At 40.6% G+C, this 20392-nt stretch overlaps 1 protein-coding gene across 1 annotated transcript in view; it reads right to left on the minus strand.

The window, feature by feature from the left end:
- The window catches only part of LOC124803348 (DNA polymerase theta), a 347939-nt gene that overhangs the window by 264565 nt on the left and 62982 nt on the right, over positions 1-20392 (minus strand). The window lies entirely within an intron of this gene.

Raw genomic sequence — 20392 nt, forward strand, 5'->3', positions numbered from 1 at the left:
TTGGAAGCTCCAATTCTAGGCATGTAATGGAGCTCCTTAGTAAGACAGAGTTAAGGGCTGGAAAGAAACCCAGTGTGCACTAGGTATGTCTGCCAGAAGGCCTCATCCAAGATGTGGAGGTGGCCTTGCCTGTGGCTATCAAGTGTGCAGGGTGAAGTCATCTGACAGTTGTGGCTCACTTCTCAGCACCTACAATGCCTGTCACATGGGTTCTGAGGCCACCCTCAGTTCATACAGGCAGCTCGAGGAGGTGGTGAAGGCTGCTGACCTTGTGTCAGGGTGTAAGCAGAGCTTTGTTCTGAGACTTGATCAGGTTCCCTTGGGTTGGAGCCGAGTGGAGTCTCAACTAAAGGCTTCGTCAAATCTGTGAGAGTCATGGCTGTGGATTTCCAGACCCGCGTTTCAGGTACAGATTTGTAGGACTGCCCTTGATAGGTCAGGGATTCATGATACAAAGAAAACAGCTACTCTGGTAGCAGAGTACTTGGGGATTCTACAAGAGGTTTTTTTAGGCTACGCCGTAGTTTGAGGTACTGTGCAGTAATTTGAGGTACTGGCCAGCTGATACACAGAAAAGCAAGTCAGACTGTGTACAGAGTAAAGACACTTAAACTATCAGAATTTTAACACTAAATTGTCAAGTATTCGTAACAAAGTTTCTGTATTTACTGCCCTCCAGGTAAGTTCTCATGCTCAAGTTATTCTTGGGAGCAAGAGCTGGTTGAAACCCAAAGTAGAAAACTCTCAGATATTTAGTGAGTCATGAATGTATATTGTCAAGACAGATTACATGCCTACCAGAGGGAGAGTTCATTGCAGTTGACAAAATTATTGTCTCTATTGAGGTCAAACTTGAGGGCGACACTGAAGTTATCTGGTCGCACGTAGCACGTCTAGGTGAAACCAAGTTAATTGCTGGATTTTTATTGGCCAGATGATTCTGCTGTGACACTTCTAGAGACATTCAAAGAACGTCTACATTCACCAGCACACAAATACCCAGTTCATGCAATACTAATTGGAAACAACTTCAACCTACAGAGTATAGACTGGGATGTCTAATAGATTCATCGTGGGGTTACAGAGAGACAGTCTTGTAAAGTACATGTTATCTGAAAAATGCCTTGAGCACCTACTTCGACAGACCACACACACAATGGAAATACCTTAGATCTCGTAGCTTCAGACAGACTGGATCTTATCAATAGCATCACTATGGGGACAGGGAGCAGTGATCATGATGCCACTGTAGCAACTATTGTTACAAAAGTAAATAAATCATTCAAGAAAACTAGGAGAGTGTTTGTGCTAGAAGGAGCAGATAAGCAGTTGTTAGCACCTCACACAGACAGTGACTTGACATCACTTAGTTCCAATAAGATGAATGTATAGAAATTATGATCAAAGTTTTAACAGATTATGAAGCACAGGGTGTAGAACTAGGTGCCAAGTAGGATTAAGAATGGAAAAGACCCACTTGGCTTAACAATGGAATTTGGAAAATGCTGAGGAAGCACGGGCTGTTGCATTCTTGGTTCAAAAGAGTATGCACAAATGACAACAGGCAAAGGTTAGTAGAGTTACGCGTATCTGTGGAAAGATCTATGAGTGAAGCATACAACAACCAGCACCATCATACCTTAGCAAAACATCTTGTCCAATGTAAAATTGCTACGCGGGTATAAGGCTACCAGTCAAGCACTTGTTGACCAGTCTGGTGTGACAGTTGAAGATAGCAATACACAAGCCAATATTTTAAATTCCATATTTAATAAATCATTCGCACAGGAGAATCATAGAAACATATCATTGTTTGACTACTGAACTGACCCCGTATAGACGACACAGTAATAAGCATCCCTGGTGTATAGAAACAACTGAATGAGATGAAAACAAATAAATCACCAGGTCCAAATGGAATCCTAGTTCAGTTTTACAAAAAGTACTCTACAGCATTGACCCCTTACTTAATTTGAGTTTACATTTTTCAAGAATCTCTCACCCAAAGCAAAATTCTAAAGAACGGACCCGCAAAACTGCAGATAAATATCACTAATATTAGTTTGCTGTTGAATCCTTAAACATATTCTCAGTTCAAATACAATAAATTTTCTTGAAACCGAGAAGCTTACATCCATGAATCAGCATGGTTTTAGAAAGCATCATTCATGCAAGACTCAGCTTGCCCTTTTCTAACAATATACTGCCAGCTATAGATGGAGGGCAACAGGCAGATTCCATATTTCCAGATTTTCGGGAAGCATTTGACACAGTGCAGACTCTTAACAAAGCTACAAGCATTTGGAACAGGTTCTCAGATATGTAAATGGCTTGAAGACTTCTTAAGTAATAGAACCCAGTATGTTGTTGTTGATGGAGAGTGGTCATTAGATACAAGGGTAGCATCACATGTGCCCCAAGGCAGTGTGATAGGACCACTATTATTTTATGTATACATAAATGATCTGGCGGACCGGATGAGTACAAATCTGCAGTTGTTTGGTGATGATGCTGTGGCATATGGGATGGTGTTGTCACACAGTGAATGTAGGATAATACATGATACCTCAGACAAAACTTCTGGTAGGTGTGATGAATGGCAACTAAGTCTAAGTGCAGGAAAATGTAAGTTGAGGCAGGTGAGTAGGAAAACAAATCTGTAATGTTAAAATACAGCATTAGTAGTGTCATGCTTGACACAGTCATGTTCTTTAAATATCTGGGTGTAACATTGCAAACTGATATGAAATGGAACGAGCATGTGAGGATTCTGGTAGGGAAGGTGAATGGCCAATTTCAGTTTACTGGGAGAATTTTGGAAACATATGATTCATCTGTAAAGGAGACCGCATACAGTACACTAGTGCAACCTATTTTTGAGTATTGCTTGAGTATTTCGGATCCATACCAGGTCGGATAAAAGGAAGGCACTGAAGTAATTCAAAAGCAACCTACTAGATTTGTTACAGTAGGTCTGAACAACATGCAACTATCACAGAGATGTTTCAGGAACTCAAATGAGAATCCCTGCAGGAAATGTGACATTCTTTTCCAGAAACAATACTGAGAAAATTTACAAAACCAGCATTTGTAGCTGACTGCAGAACTATTCTACTGCTGCCAACATACCTTTTGCATACAGCCCACAAAGATGAGATGCGAGAAATTTGGGCTTATAAGGAGACAATCGCTTTTCCCTCGCTCTATTTGTGAGTGGAACAGCAAAGGAAATGACTAGTGGTGGTACAGAGTACTCTCTGCCACGCACCATATGGTGGCTTGCAGACTACATATGTAGATTGAAAATAGAATTAATTTTTATTATCTTTAGCTGCTGACGGGTGTTGATATATATCAACGAGAACAGGTGAAAAGGTGAGCCCCGACTGGGACTCGAAACCAGCATCTCCTGTTTACATAGCAGACGCTCTATCCCTCTGAGCCACCGAGGGCACAGAGGATAGTGCGACTGCAGAGAATATCTCGTACATGCCTCTCGCAAGACCCACATTCTCACCTTGTATGTCCACACACTACATTCGTAGTGTCCCACCCCAACATGTCCGAAAGAACAGACACCATATCCATATAAGTATATGTATGTAGATGTCCACGTGGATGTAAACAGTGTAAACAGCTTGATCAAGGTGGTCCCACAGATTCTTGATTGGGTTTTAATTTGAGGAGTTTGGTGACCATGGGAGTACAGTCAACTCATCCTGGTGCTCTCCGAACCACGCGCACACACACTGTGAGCTGTGCGACATGTTGCACTATAATGCTGGAAGATGCTATCACGCCGAAGAAAAATAAACAGCATGTAGGGGTGGACATGGGCTCCAAGAATAGATGTGTACCTGTGCTGATCCATTGTACCTTCCAGAATAACGAGATTACCCAGGGAATGCCCTCTGGCCTGGACCCTTCCATTGATTGTTGCACGGTGTTTGTTTTCAGAAGTTTCATGCTATACACGGCAACACCCATGTGTCTGATGGAGCATAAAACATGGATCATCTGAAAAGGTTACCTGTCACCACTCAGTGGACCTCCAGCTGTGGTACTGGCATGTAAATTACAGCCTCCGTTGTCGATGACCAGCAGTCGGCAGGGTTGCACGAACCAGGTGCCATTTGTGAAGGCCCATAGGCAGCAGAGACAGTGTCGATAGCCCTTGGTTCATCTGTGTGATCAGTTGCTCAGCAGTTGCACATCTATTTGCCCATTCACATCTCCGAAGTTATCGTTCACCCCTGTCACATACAGCCTGTGGAGCACCACAGTTGCCTCAGTGCCAGTTTTGGATATTGCCATTTTGCCATGCACAGTATACTTTAACTACGAAGGCATTCTGGAAATTCTTCCACACTTGGCCTGAAGTGCAATGATCAGGCCCTGTTGGACATCAGATAAATCACTCCATTTCCATATTACAATGATGACTGCACTGTGTCTGCCACCCTCTGACACACTTTATATATCCGACACTGCTAGTGCTGCCACTTCTTGTCTGTGAGCAGTTATTGCACATTGATGTCAAACAGTGTCAATGGTAACATTAATGGGAATGAACTGTATAGTTGTCAGGTTATTAATTTGCATGCTGTTTGTTCAGATAAAACCACCTAAAACTCATGAGCTTAATTTTTTATTAATTTCAGGTAATAGTTATTGTTTCTTATAACAATCTGATGGTGATGCTAGAACAGGCTATCATGGATGCAAAACTTTTGGAATTATGGCAGTGGCAGCTTAGTCAACATCAGGAGTTAGTGGAACATTTAACCAGCTGGTCTCGACAGCAGCCACAAGCACTGTCAGCTATTCTGGCTTTCCAGCCACTTAATGATGCACAGGAGGACTGGGATGTTTACGAGGACTGGTTACCACTACATTTCCAAGCAAATGACATTCAGCAATGATAGTGTGCTTTTTTGCTATACACCAGCCCCAATTGCATTACCTCATGCAGAAATTGGTCCCTTTTGTCATAATCCTCATAGTTACCTCATCAGGAAATTTATGCTTTATTGACAAAACATTTTTTTACTAAAATGCATGTGGTAGCATCTTGACCAGAATTTTTGCAACATAGTAAAGCAGACTGGGAATGCTATGTTTCGTGGATCACGGGTATTCAAGGATCAAGTAGGAAATGTAAATTCATTTGTATCCACAATGGTCTCAGTAAAGACCGACAAAGTGCAATGGAACTTTCCTGCTGATCCTTAAATGATAAACATGTGTTGCCCATTGTTACACTGTTACCCATTGGCAACTTGTCAGTGCTGTTCTACTCCACCTAGTATGGTTCAGTTGCATTGGATGTGACATTTTTGATTATTGCCTGGCTGTCCTGACTGTTACACATTACATCCACTTCTTGAGTGACCCCATTATATTGCCGAGTGCCAACAGCACTTCATAAGGGACACATAGCTAAAGTACATCAGTGTTGAACGGATGTCCAGCTATGTATTTTTACAATCTGGATTAACAACATTATAGGAACCATGGACCTTGCCGTTGGTGGGGAGGCTTGCGTGCCTCAGCGATACAGATAGCCGTACCGTAGGTGCAACCACAACGGAGGGGTATCTGTTGAGAGGCCAGACAAACGTGTGGTTCCTGAAGAGGGGCAGCAGCCTTTTCAGTAGTTGCAAGGGCAACAGTCTGGATGATTGACTGATCTGGCCTTGTAACAATAACCAAAACGGCCTGGTACTGCGAACGGCTGAAAGCAAGGGGAAACTACAGCCGTAATTTTTCCCGAGGGCATGCAGCTTTACTGTATGATTACATGATGATGGCGTCCTCTTGGGTAAAATATTCCGGAGGTAAAATAGTCCCCCATTCGGATCTCCGGGCGGGGACTACTCAAGAGGATGTCGTTATCAGGAGAAAGAACACTGGCATTCTACGGATCGGAGCGTGGAATGTCAGATCCCTTAATCGGGCAGGTAGGTTAGCAAATTTAAAAAGGGAAATGGATAGGTTGAAGTTAGATATAGTGGGAATTAGTGAAGTTCGGTGGCAGGAGGAACAAGACTTCTGGTCAGGTGACTACAGGGTTATAAACACAAAATCAAATAGGGGTAATGCAGGAGTAGGTTTAATAATGAATAGGAAAATAGGAATGCGGATAAGCTACTACAAACAGCATAGTGAACGCATTATTGTGGCCAAGATAGATATGAAGCCCACACCTACTACAGTAGTACAAGTTTATATGCCAACTAGCTCTGCAGATGACGAAGAAATTGAAGAAATGTATGATGAAATAAAAGAAATTATTCAGATTGTGAAGGGAGACGAAAATTTAATAGACATGGGTGACTGGAATTCGAGTGTAGGAAAAGGGAGAGAAGGAAACATAGTAGGTGAATATGGATTGGGGGACAGAAATGAAAGAGGAAGCCGCCTGGTCGAATTTTGCACAGAGCACAACATAATCATAACTAACACTTGGTTTAAGAATCATGAAAGAAGGTTGTATACATGGAAGAACCCTGGAGATACTAAAAGGTTTCAGATAGATTATATAATGGTAAGACAGAGATTTAGGAACCAGGTTTTAAATTGTAAGACATTTCCAGGGGCAGATGTGGACTCTGACCACAATCTATTGGTTATGACCTGTAGATTAAAACTGAAGAAACTGCAAAAAGGTGGGAATTTAAGGAGACGGGACCTGGATAAACTAAAAGAACCAGAGGTTGTACAGAGATTCAGGGAGAGCATAAGGGAGCAATTGACAGGAATGGGGGAAATAAATACAGTAGAAGAAGAATGGGTAGCTTTGAGGGATGAAGTAGTAAAGGCAGCAGAGGATCAAGTAGGTAAAAAGACGAGGGCTAGTAGAAATCCTTGGGTAACAGAAGAAATATTGAATTTAATTGATGAAAGGAGAAAATATAAAAATGCAGTAAATGAAACAGGCAAAAAGGAATACAAACGTCTCAAAAATGAGATCGACAGGAAGTGCAAAATGGCTAAGCAGGGATGGCTAGAGGACAAATGTAAGGATGTAGAGGCCTATCTCACTAGGGGTAAGATAGATACCGCCTACAGGAAAATTAAAGAGACCTTTGGAGATAAGAGAACGACTTGTATGAATATCAAGAGCTCAGATGGAAACCCAGTTCTAAGCAAAGAAGGGAAAGCAGAAAGGTGGAAGGAGTATATAGAGGGTTTATACAAAAGCGATGTACTTGAGGACAATATTATGGAAATGGAAGAGGATGTAGATGAAGACGAAATGGGAGATAAGGTACTGCGTGAAGAGTTTGACAGAGCACTGAAAGACCTGAGTCGAAACAAGGCCCCGGGAGTAGACAACATTCCATTAGAACTACTGATGGCCTTGGGAGAGCCAGTCATGACAAAACTCTACCATCTGGTGAGCAAAATGTATGAAACAGGCAAAATACCCTCAGACTTCAAGAAGAATATAATAATTCCAATCCCAAAGAAAGCAGGTGTTGACAGATGTGAAAATTACCGAACTATCAGCTTAATAAGTCACAGCTGCAAAATACTAACACGAATTCTTTACAGATGAATGGAAAAACTAGTAGAAGCCAACCTCGGGGAAGATCAGTTTGGATTCCGTAGAAACACTGGAACACGTGAGGCAATACTGACCTTACGACTCATCTTAGAAGAAAGATTAAGGAAAGGCACACCTACGTTCCTAGCATTTGTAGACTTAGAGAAAGCTTTTGACAATGTTGACTGGAATACTCTCTTTCAAATTCTAAAGGTGGCAGGGGTAAAATACAGGGAGCGAAAGGCTATTTACAATTTCTACAGAAACCAGATGGCAGTTATAAGAGTCGAGGGACATGAAAGGGAAGCAGCGGTGGGGAAGGGAGTAAGACAGGGTTGTAGCCTCTCCCCGATGTTGTTCAATCTGTATATTGAGCAAGCAGTAAAGGAAACAAAAGAAAAATTCGGAGTAGGTATTAAAATTCATGGAGAAGAAATAAAAACTTTGAGGTTTGCTGATGACATTGTAATTCTGTCAGAGACAGCAAAGGACTTGGAAGAGCAGTTGAATGGAATGGACAGTGTCTTGAAAGGAGGATATAAGATGAACATCAACAACAGCAACACAAGGATAATGGAATGTAGTCTAATTAAGTCGGGTGATGCTGAGGGAATTAGATTAGGAAACGAGGCACTTAAAGTAGTAAAGGAGTTTTGCTATTTGGGGAGCAAAATAACCGATGATGGTCGAAGTAGAGAGGATATAAAATGTAGGCTGGCAATGGCAAGGAAAGCGTTTCTGAAGAAGAGAAATTTGTTAACATCCAGTATTGATTTAAGTGTCAGGAAGTCATTTCTGAAAGTATTCATATGGAGTGTAGCCATGTATGGAAGTGAAACATGGACGATAAATAGTTTGGACAAGAAGAGAATAGAAGCTTTCGAAATGTGGTGCTACAGAAGAATGCTGAAGATTAGATGGGTAGATCACATAACTAATGAGGAAGTATTGAATAGGATTGGGGAGAAGAGAAGTTTGTGGCACAACTTGACTAGAAGAAGGGATCGGTTGGTAGGACATGTTCTGAGGCATCAAGGGATCACCAATTTAGTATTGGAGGGCAGCGTGGAGGGTAAAAATCGTAGAGGGAGACCAAGAGATGAATACACTAAGCAGATTCAGAAGGATGTAGGTTGCAGTAGGTACTGGGAGATGAAAAAGCTTGCACAGGATAGAGTAGCATGGAGAGCTGCATCAAACCAGTCTCAGGACTGAAGACCACAACAACAACAACAACAGGATGTGATCATACAGTAGCTTCATGAAAAATAACATTAAGCTGATGAAATTATGTACATAAATAATGACACTGCTGCTGAGTTTTTATATTTATATTTACTTACTGGTATCGAGCTCATGTTCATCAACAGTGATCCTACAGAAGATATGTAAAAATAAGTCATAATAAATACTATGGGCTGTATGTTATGGGAGTTGAGTGTGTTTACAATTATGTGTACTTTGTGTTGAACTATTTAGTACTTATTTATATTTCACTTTTAAGTCTTCATAGAATTTTTCAGATGTTCTACTAATTTTTGTACTTTATACCACTCTCTCATATGATTACAAATGAAGCATAGCATTTATTATGTATTAATTCTATGTATTTCTTTAGGACCACAGATGATGAGCATGTGCACAATACCAGTCTAGTAAATTAAAAACTATAAAAACCAAGCAGCCTCATCATTATATATACAAATAAAAATGCCTTTCATCAGCATTCTTATTTGATACATTTGCACCTGTGTCTACAATAAATCAATCGATATACTGAATAGTAGTGGCACTCAGCCAGCCCTTGGACTGTGGGCATTCCAAATTGTGGGCTTACAGACATTATGAATTTCTGTTGTTAGAGTAAACAAAGCTGTCGGTGAAACATAAACAAGGACCAGAACATTGCCTTTACTTGTGGTTGCCAAAAAGTCTGTGGAAAATATTTTTGGACTAGATGCCTAATCAGTTTTTGTTTTTTCTATTCAGTAATCTATTAATACAATTCACTGATTTCAGTGCTGCATGAAGAAAGTGACACATTATATTCCCAGTTTGTGCTTTTACTTGAAAGTGGCCTAGGTACAGCAAAGAATATTCAGGCACCCATTGTTTTAAAACCTTTGGCGCTCATAGATTTTTTTAAAGCCAGGCAAATTCTGTTGGCCCTGCAGGAATAAATGAAATTGGAATTAATCAGGTTGGAACAACACCAAGTGCTTTTGTCTATTTCTTTTAGCCAATGAACCTCTCCCTTCTGGTGGTGCTACCCAATGCAGTGCGACAATTTCAAACTGACTGTCAATTCCATAATGGTAATCGATTTCTACCCCTTAACCCAGCCTGACAAAGTCTCTTTCAAAATTAGCTGGTGGTCAGTTCTTTTCAAAAATTTATCTCACAGAAGCTTATTTGCAACTCCCATTGGTTGATGAGTTGAGAAAAACATGGCATTATTTATTTATTATCGTATGCATCAATTACAGTAATACACATTTAGCAAAGCAAAGAAATATATATAAAAATGACTATGTGAAATTATATACAGTACACAAGTTTTAAAATGGCTCAGACTACACTCGGATGTTGATGGACTCAGTCCAGCTGAGTGCCTTGTGGGATGCTTGATGGAACTTCTCAATGCCACCAGGGAAGCGTGTGATTGGACATACATTCACAATGTGGCTCCTTGTTTGGGTGTCACCGCAGTCACACACACTGTCACTTGAAAAGCCCCACTTGTGCATGTTGTATTTGCACCTATCCTCTTCAGTCCGATATCTATTTAACTGTACCCACGCCTCCCTTGGTTGGTGGAAGCCTGGAACTGGAACTGGAACTGTTGGACTGTCTACAAGTTTGTGGTTCCCGGTTCTTGAAGCTTGCCACTCACGTTTCCACTCTGTGTCCTGGTTGAATCCTGTGGATAACATTTGGACTCCCATTTCATATGCTGGTCTTCTAGATTTGAGGCGTTTCCTGGGCAGTGATAGTAAGTAGTCATGAAGAAGGATTGAGTTGTTTTCAGAAACTTGCTGACAGAGGTTGTAAAGAGCAGCCTTTCGACGGAGGTCTTGTGGACAGATGTTTGAAAGCACTGGAAGTCAGCAAGTAGGTGTAGACCGGACTGTACCACTAATTACTCTCATAACTGAGTTCAGTTGGACATCTACTTTCACTATGTGGGGGCTTCGGAGCCAAACTGGTGCACAGTATTCTGCTGCAGAGTATACCAGTGCAAGGGATGCTCCTCGGAGGACTGATGTGGTTGCTCGCTGTGTACTGCCTGCCAGCTTCCTCACAAGATTCACTCATGTTTGTATCTTCTTGGCCAAGCTGGAAAGGTGTTTTCTGTACGTTAAAGTTCTGTCCACAGTGACTCCCAGGTATTTTGGGCTTTCATTGTATCTGACTGTGCCAAGAGGGCTGAACTGTGGACTGATCTTTGCTGATGAAAGGCAATTAGAAAGGTGGAACAGGCTTACTTCGGTTTTAGAAACATTTGGTCTCAGTCACCATGTCTCAAAATACTCATAAAATTTAGTAAGGCTGTCCGTTAGGTGCTCTTCACATTCAGAAAGGTCTTCACTCTGGTATGAAATTGCCAGGTCATCTACATATTGAAAAATTTGGCAGGTCAAATTCGGTAGGTCAGCTGTGTAGAGGTTGAATAACACTGGAGCAAGAACAGAGCCCTGAGGTAATCCGTCAACGAGTACATGCCACCTGCTTTTCTCTTCCCCTTGATGTACTTTAAACCGCCTATTGCTTAACATGTTACTTAAGAGATTGTCTAGAGTTTTGCAAGGTATTGCTCTCCAAAATTTCAATAATAGGCCCTCACGCCACACTGTGTCATAAGCTGCTGACAGGTCAATGAACACTACTCCAGTTTTAAGTTTCTTTTGGTATCCAGAGTCTATGTGAGTAGTCAAGGAGAACACTTGTTCACAGCAGCTTCTATAAGGTCTTAATACAGCTTGTTCAGGTGGTATCATAGCATTAATTTGATCTTGGATTTGGTTTAGAATCATTCTTTTCCAATAGCTTGTAAGCACAGCTAAGTAGAGATACTGGACGGAAGTGTTCTGCAGTTGTTCCCTCTTTGAATATGCCTTTTTGCCTTTACAAATATAAGTTGTGAGTCAGTTTGAGGTCACAAGTGCGTCTGCTGTTTTCCAAATGTTTTTAGTATAGTTGATAGCATCTATTCTCCAATTCATCAACTATCTTGATGACATCCTGGTTATGTGTTGTACAAGCGAGGAACAATCTGCGTTATGTTTTTGTTGCTCTGATTGAAATAGATCTTAAGAGGAAATTTTTTTAACTCTCCGTCACTTACCTATGACATGTCCTTAGTGAAGATGAGTAACAAATGACACAGGACAATGGTAAGGTCATCAAAAATATTCCAGTTAAAAACCGGCAGCAGACCTCCAGGTGCTTCTCGGCAAGATCACTTGTCAATGTCCAGTTTTTTCCTCAGGGAACTTCCACTGTTTAACCATTTGAATCAGTTGTGCAGATGGGTACTCCTCTTCAATGGTCCAAATCTTGCAACCAGTCATTTCAAACTTTCAGAACTTGCCTACTGTCAGTCCTTTGTTCAATGAAGTATCACTGTAAATTATCAATGATTATGGCAATGGGTGCCTTTTCTCATGGCATAAGGACCATCTTGCTCACAAGTTCAAGGATAGTCCCAAAAAGCCTGCAGCATTTGTTTCCAAAATCTTAAATAAGACTCAAAAATATTATTCATAAACAGAGAAGGTAGGGTGATTGTCATTTTGGGAGTGCATAAATTCCATATTTTATTTTACATCAATGTGCAAGGTGCCTTTGGTAGTTTGGAAATTTTTTGGGATTTAGTTTGATTTTTTTTTCTTTTGTAGACTCCAGCTGAGCCTTTACAAACACACTCTGAGTATGGCTTTAAACAGTGCCTATGTGCAAACCTGCCTGCCTTGTCAACCATCCAATGAATGCCCCATGGTTGGCCACACTGCCTTGCCACTACAATGCATGCAGGATCTGTCTGAGAGCATTGCCGGGGCTACATTGTGCCTTATCCAGGCCTGCTGGCCGCTGTGCATGCTATGGGGCCATGCTATTAGCATCTGGTCACGCCGCGTCCCCCCTTGATGACTTGTGTTGTGCCGTCCTTTCCTGGACAGTACTGTTTCACTTCCATCTGTGGCCATATGGCCCACCTCAACCCATTTATCGAAGCAGCTCATCTTCCACCCAATTATGAAAGCAGCCCACCTGCCACCCATTTATCGCAGCATCTCACCTGCTCTACTGAGGGTCCTGGCGTCAATGCCTGGCTGTCTCTTCCTCTTGCTTTAAGTGTTGCTATGTACTAAAGCACTGTAGTCAATTGTTCAGTGGAGAACGTCTACAATGAGCAGGGACACTCACAGCAGGAAATTATAAATAAACAATTACACTGTACAGAGTTAAATTTGCATGTTAATCAGTTATTGTATTTTTGTTTGAAGGTATCTTTACTGCTGATTATAGCTCATGTACGACCTTCTGTTAAATAACATTTTCTTACTCTGCTTTACACATATTTAGCATCATGCCGCTAGTACTTGCTACTAGCAGTGCATTTAAAAACATATGCTTTCCTCAAGCTTGCTTTAGCAAAAGCAGTTGTGTTATTAGTACTGGACATGTCACCTGTTCCTCTCTCTCCACCTTGCACTCTCTCACCTCCCTTTCTGCCTTTTTAACACCTCTAGTAACAGCACACCATTCCTCTCTCCTCCCCATTTTGCCCTGTATTATCATGTCTTCCCATTTTCTCCCCCAACCTTGCACTTAGCAATGCCTACTCCTCATACCCTTCAATTCCATGTTCCCTTCAAGCAGGACTTGTGTTTTACATCAAACCAAGTAGCTCCGTGTGGAATTTGCTGGTCTCCCATCAAGTGCCTCCCCAGATGGTGGATAGGGCAATGCTCACCAGATATGGTGGGTACCAGGGAAATAAAATACCCGGGGTGGACCAAAACCAGCAGCTACTGCCTTGTAGTATGATACTCACTTATCAAAGGCTGAGGGAGTTAACACTGAAAGAAAATCCTCAATTATGTTAGGCCTAGCAAGGCAGTAAAAGAGCTTACTTGTAGTTGCTTTCAAGACACATAAGAGCCTTGAAACTCGATTAAGATACCAGCATGAGCACACTCATGTCAGGGATGATGTTTTACGGCCTGATGATAGACAGGGTCTTGCAAAAATCCCAGAGAAGACTTACACATATTGGGACCATCAACTTACTTAGCCTCACAGGAAAATTTGAAGAACCGGTGGACCTTATGGAAAGGAGAAAATTAATGATACTGGGTATGAGTGAAACAAAATGGAAATGGAAAGGCATGAAGAAATTAAGGAAACAGTACACACTGTATTGGCAAGAAAATAACAAAGAGATGAAGAACAGCGTCGGTTTCATCCTGAATAAAGATCTAGAAGGAGTCACTGACATTCAGTACATTAGTGAGAGAATAATAAGATGACTGTACATTTAGGGAAAGGAAAACTAACTTTAGTACAGGTGTATGCATCTCAAACTGGATGTTGTCAAGAGGATAAGAAACAGTTTCCTAAAGATTTGGAAAAAAGTCATTAGTAAAGAGAGAGCGATCATTATACGAGAGCTAAATGCACAGACTGGGACAGATAGAACAGGATATGAGAATGTAATGGGACCCCATGGATATGGTGGAAGAAATATAGAAGGTGAGCATCTCCTTGACTCCTGTATGAGGAATGGGTTGGTGGTGGAAAACAGTTGGTTTGAGAAGAGACAGGGCCCTAAGACAACATGATACACTTGGGATGGATTAACAAAGACTGTAATTGATTATGTCATCACAGATGAAGAGAGGAGTAGAATGGTAATTGATGTCAGAGTAATCCCTAGCGAAAACCTTGACAGTGATCACCGTCTACTAGTAGTGGACCTGAGAAACTTCCATGTACCATAAGAACATAACAAGAAAATGCAAAAATCGAAGTGTGGGAACTCCAGAAAATAGAGAAGAGAGCTCAATATCAGAATTGGATAAAATCCCTGTTACCAAGAGATGAAAGGAAAAATGGAGAAGCAGAACAGACCATACTAAGGTACACATTGGTAAAGGAAGCCACCAAAGTTTGTGGAAAGACAATTCAACCTTTAATTCCACCTTGGTGGAATTAAAATGCAAGATCAGTTGTCAGGGAAAGAAATCTATTCAAGAAAGAGAGGGATCAGGAGAAAAATAAACCGGAACTTATTGGAGATGAGGCAACGATCAGAAACCTCGAACAAATGTACCAAATCAAGAAAATGGAAGCTAAAAGAACAGTTGCAGAAGAAAAGACCAAGGCATGGAAGATACTCACTCAGAAATTGGAGGAGGACAGTAGAGGCAATAAGAAACTGTTGTATAGGGTAATCAGAGGTAAAAGGAAACCAATGAATACCATAAAAGCACTTGAAAATGAAAATGGAAATCTGGTTAGGACAGAAAGTGATATGAGAGAAGTTCTAAAAAACCATTTTGACAACCTATTAAATAGATCAATTGAAAAACCAAATACAGAACAGGAAATCCACACTTACAATGAGGAAACTCCCATCACCTGGACAGAAACAGAGGCAGCCTTAAAATCTATACCTAAAGAAAAGTCTTCAAGTGCAGATGAAGTGAACGCAGACATGATAAAGGCAGCAGCTATCCAAGGCATTAAATGGTTGCACTGAGTACTAAGTGCCATATGGGCAGATAACAAAATACCTGCGGGTTGGAGCAAGGGTGTAATAATTTCCCTGTTTAAGAAAGGTAGCAGGCGGAAACCCACCAACTATAGAGGAATAACCCTTTTGTCTCATGGGCTGAATATACTTGAGAAGATCATAGAAAAGAGACAGAGAACTATCATACAGCCACAGCTGGAGGAGGAACAACTGGCTTCACAAGTAACAGATCAACAATAGGTCTAATTTTTAGCACCCACTTGTTGATGGAAAAATATTGGGAGAAAGGCAAGAACCTGGTCACTGTATTCCCAGATCTAGAAAATACCTTACGATAGTGATATAAGAGATAAGATCTGGGAATGCCTGAGGAAAAAAGAATGTGCCTGAAGGACTAATAAGAAAAATTCAGATAATGTACAAAGACTGTACTAGCTGTGTATAAATTGGGGAGGAATGATCATCATGGTTTGAGACCAAGAGTAAGGCTCAACAAGGAAGTGCACTGTCCCCACTACTATTCATCACTGTTATGGATACTATAATGAAGAGCGCCAAGGAAAAGTCAGGTGAACTGAATGCATTTGCCTTTGCTGATGACATCATGATATGGGGTGAAACTGAAGAGGAAGTACAGATCAGATTCGATGAATGGAAATCTCAGTTCCAGAAATATAACCTCAACATCAGCAAGACGAAGGCAATGGTGATGGCAGTCAACATGGATGGACAACCAGCAAGTGTTAAACTAGGAGACCACTGACTAGAGTGAGTGGACAGTTTTCCTTACCTTGGAAGTGTAATCTCCAGTGATAATTTGGTCAGAAATGAAATCACCAACAGAGTGCAAAAAGTATCTGAATTCTATCAACAAGTAAGATCACTTTTATGGGATGACTTGATTCCAAAACAGGCCAAACTGATTATGTTTAATAGCTGTTTCATACCAATATTGACCTATGGTATTGAAACATGTACCCTCACAAAAAGAGAATCATCAAGGCTGCAAGCATCAGAGATGAAATTTCTTAGATCCACTATACAGCAGACCAAGATGGACAAGTTAAGGAATGAGGAATAAAGACATCCCTATTAAATTGAATTGGTGCATCTAGACTTCGATGGTACAGCAGTTTGGATTCCGTAGAAATGTTGGAACACGTGAGGCAATACTAACCTTACGACTTATCTTAGAAGAAAGATTAAGAAAAGGCAAACCTACATTTCTAGCATTTGTAGACTGAGAAAGCTTTTGACAATGTTAACTGGAATACTCTCTTTCAAATTCTGAAGGTGGCAGGTATAAAATACGGGGAGCGAAAGGCTATTTACAATTTGTACAGAAATCAGATGGCAGTTATAAGAGTCGAGGGGCATGAAACGGAAGCAGTGGTTGGGAAAGGAGTGAGACAGGGTTGTAGCCTCTCCCCGATGGTATTCAATCTGTATATTGAGCAAGCAGTAAAGGAAACAGAAGGAAAATTTGGAGTAGGTATTAAAATTCATGGAGAAGAAGTAAAAACTTTGAGGTTCGCCGATGACATTGTAATTCTGTCAGAGACAGCAAAGGACTTGGAAGAGCAGTTGAACGGAATGGACAGTGTCTTGAAAGGAGGATATAAGATGAACATCAACAAAAGCAAAACGAGGATAATGGAATGTAGTCAAATTAAATCGGGTGATGCTGAGGGAATTAGATTAGGAAATGAGACACTTAAAGTAGTAAAGGAGTTTTGCTATTTAGGGAGTAAAATAACTGATGATGGCCGAAGTAGAGAGGATATAAAATGTAGACTGGCAATGGCAAGGAAATCGTTTCTGAAGAAGAGAAATTTGTTAACATCGAGTATAGATTTAAGTGTCAGGAAGTCGTTTCTGAAAGTATTTGTATGGAGTGTAGCCATGTATGGAAGTGAAACATGGACGATAACTAGTTTGGACGAGAAGAGAATAGAAGCTTTCGAAATGTGGTGCTACAGAAGGATGCTGAAGATAAGGTGGGTAGATCACGTAACTAATGAGGAGGTATTGAATAGGATTGGAGGGAGGAGAAGTTTGTGGCACAACTTGACTAGAAGAAGGGATCGGTTGGTAGGGCATGTTTTGAGGCATCAAGGGATCACCAATTTAGCATTGGAGGGCAGCATGGAGGGTAAAAATCGTAGAGGGAGACCAAGAGATGAATACACTAAGCAGATTCAGAAGGATGTAGGTTGCAGTAAGTACTGGGAGATGAAGAAGCTTGCACAGGATAGAGTAGCATGGAGAGCTGCATCAAACCAGTCTCAGGACTGAAGACCACAACAACAACAACATTAGATTATTAACATTTAAAATTCACCTCAGTTTAACCACATCATGATTTCATATTTGTTTATGCCAGATGCACTGATGTTTACACTGGAGCCTGCTCTATGTTCTCTCATTTCTTAGACCTTTTGATCAACTTTACCTAAATCCATTAAACTAAATGTCAACTACTGTTTTTGCCTCTCTTATGGCAAGCGAGATGAGCCAGACAATTTTTAAGTGGCACTGTCTTCTTCCTATTGAGAGGGCCAGACTGCAGTCATCTGTTCTGCCAATCTGCATTGTGAATTTATATCAGTAGGTGATCGCTGTCGGTGGCCATCCAGTTCATTTTGCCCATCGATGTCTGATTCTTGCTGTGTCATTGACACTATCCTTTCTTTCTTTCTTTCTTTCTTTCTTTCTTTCTTTCTTCCTTCTTTTGCCGAAGGAGTTTATGCTGAACCTGCCTGGCAGTGCCAATTTACTCTATTGACTTTCCCAGCCAAAATTATTGAAACATTGTGCTTCCCTCCTCCTTACTGTTTCCGACTGGCACTCCTCCCTTGTTGTCTTCCTGTTGCGAGTGAGCTTTTCTGTTGTGCATAAGCAATATCTATTCTGTAGCCTTAATTAGTTTGTAACTTAGAATCTGGAGATATTTCACCCCACAGTGACAAATTTCTTTAAGATAGAACCTATTTACTTTATTTAGAGGTTGCCATCTTACTGTTGTTGCACTGAAACAATACAATCTATATACCTACAGAGTACTTATCATAAGCTTAAAAGTAATGACAGAATCAAATTGTTTTGTTTCTCTGATTTATATTATTCCAAGTTTTTTTTTTTAATGACTTGACCATTGACAAATACCTCCCTAGAAGAAACATGTCATATCATACCAAGTACACATATTTGATTTGTATAGCTTTTGAAAATATAATACAAATTCTGTTAACAAAGGTTTTTAATAAATGGGGATATTGCGTTTTACCAATTTATGGTATTATAACATAACATATACCAAAAGGATAGGATTAAGACTCCAAAATTATTGTACAATTTTGCCTGGAAGTTCATTGATTCTGTTATGTGAGAGTCAACATCACTCTTCTGCTGAAAAATCTGGTTGACTAAAAACATTGTACTTTGTGCAAAAACTGGCCATTTTTTATTTTCTGTTATATACTTCACTGATAAATGTGAGAAATGTAACTACACGTAAGTCCCCTCCCAGATGCACTAAATGAAAAAAAAAAAAATGTAATAGAGCCATCCCATAGATTTAAATCATCTATTTGGGCAACACATTTTCCAGGAAAGTGAGTGGTGCCTTCTGTCAAACTTCCAACAGCTTGACAGAATGTTTTGCCTGCACTTTTAAGACCAAAATTTCAAAGGCTACAAGGTCATCCATAACTGAATCAACTCTCAATGCCTTCCTAGCCTCTTTCAGAATGACACCAGTCAATGGGCACAATCTGTCGGATTTGCTGCATGTGCATCGCCACCAAACATCGCACTGCCTTTTGCTACCAGTGCCTGCTTGGGTCATAGAAGAAGCAACATTTTCTTGTGCAAGTGCTCCTATCTGGATGCATACCTTTGGACTCAATTTCGGCACAACAAGGCCATCAATTAGTTCTAGTGGAGAGTGCAGAGACATGTTGAAATTAGCTCTGGTTGTGATCATGCCATCTAAGAGGCTAGTGTAACAGCAGCCACCTTCATGCAAGTATTACCAGCATCTCATCAGGGACAGTGGGCATTTGGTCTTCCATCTCTTTTGTGGCTGCCATTGCAGGTCCCCATTGAGTTCAATCTCACTCTCCTGCCACTACACACACACACACACACACACACACACACACACACACACACACACACACACACCAGAGCATTGTGCTCTGGAGGCAAAAGTTAGAACCTCGTCTGGCATCATCAGACTGCTCTCACATAATCCTCCTCTGAATCACCCAAGCCGTTTTCATGCTACATGCTAATTCAAGGGGGGAGGGTTCATGCAATCCTGTCAGACGTATTGATGGACGAAGCCACAGTATTGATACTCCTCGTGACACATATATCACAGCAAATAGCAATCAGCACAGAATCTCAGAACAGGACATCATGTGGGCCAGTCAGCCAGCCCATTTAAGGCCAAGCAGCCCAAGCCTACTCTCCCTTTATTCAATAGCTGACTGAGGTATTAACACCCAGCACTACTATGGTTATTCTCTGGCCAGTTTCATGTAACAATTAGTACAGTGATGTCTACCTACCGCTATCAACTTCTACTTTAGCGGATTCTAATACCATTTGGCTAAATGATTAATTTCTGCATCACCTAAGAGTTGTTCCTCCTATTTTACTTCAAGTTGAGCTACTGCCAATTCTTTTCATTTGCAGTACTGCATAACTGACAGGATTAGTAGTGCTTATGAACCAAGTGTCATTTATTTTGTGTTTAAGTGTATTAATAAATGATTTTTGAATCATACATTGGGGACTACAAAAACATAATATTTAATACATTACAAATTTGGATATATAGATAACAACAAAAAACTAAAACCTGAAATTAGTAATTGATGATATTTCAGAAAAAATAAAAAAAACAGCAGATCTACAAGTCAAGTGAGATTAGTGAGATGTAAATCTTTCATGAATGTAACCACATAGTCACACTGCAAACATTCCATATTCCTACAGTGCAATCTCCTGCAGTTGCCTTAGCAAACTGTGAGTGCAAGTGTCAGACATTACCTGAACCATGTGTTCCCAACTTAACA

The sequence above is a fragment of the Schistocerca piceifrons genome, chromosome 1, assembly GCF_021461385.2.
Source record: "Schistocerca piceifrons isolate TAMUIC-IGC-003096 chromosome 1, iqSchPice1.1, whole genome shotgun sequence".
Classification (NCBI taxonomy): Eukaryota; Metazoa; Arthropoda; class Insecta; order Orthoptera; family Acrididae; genus Schistocerca; species Schistocerca piceifrons.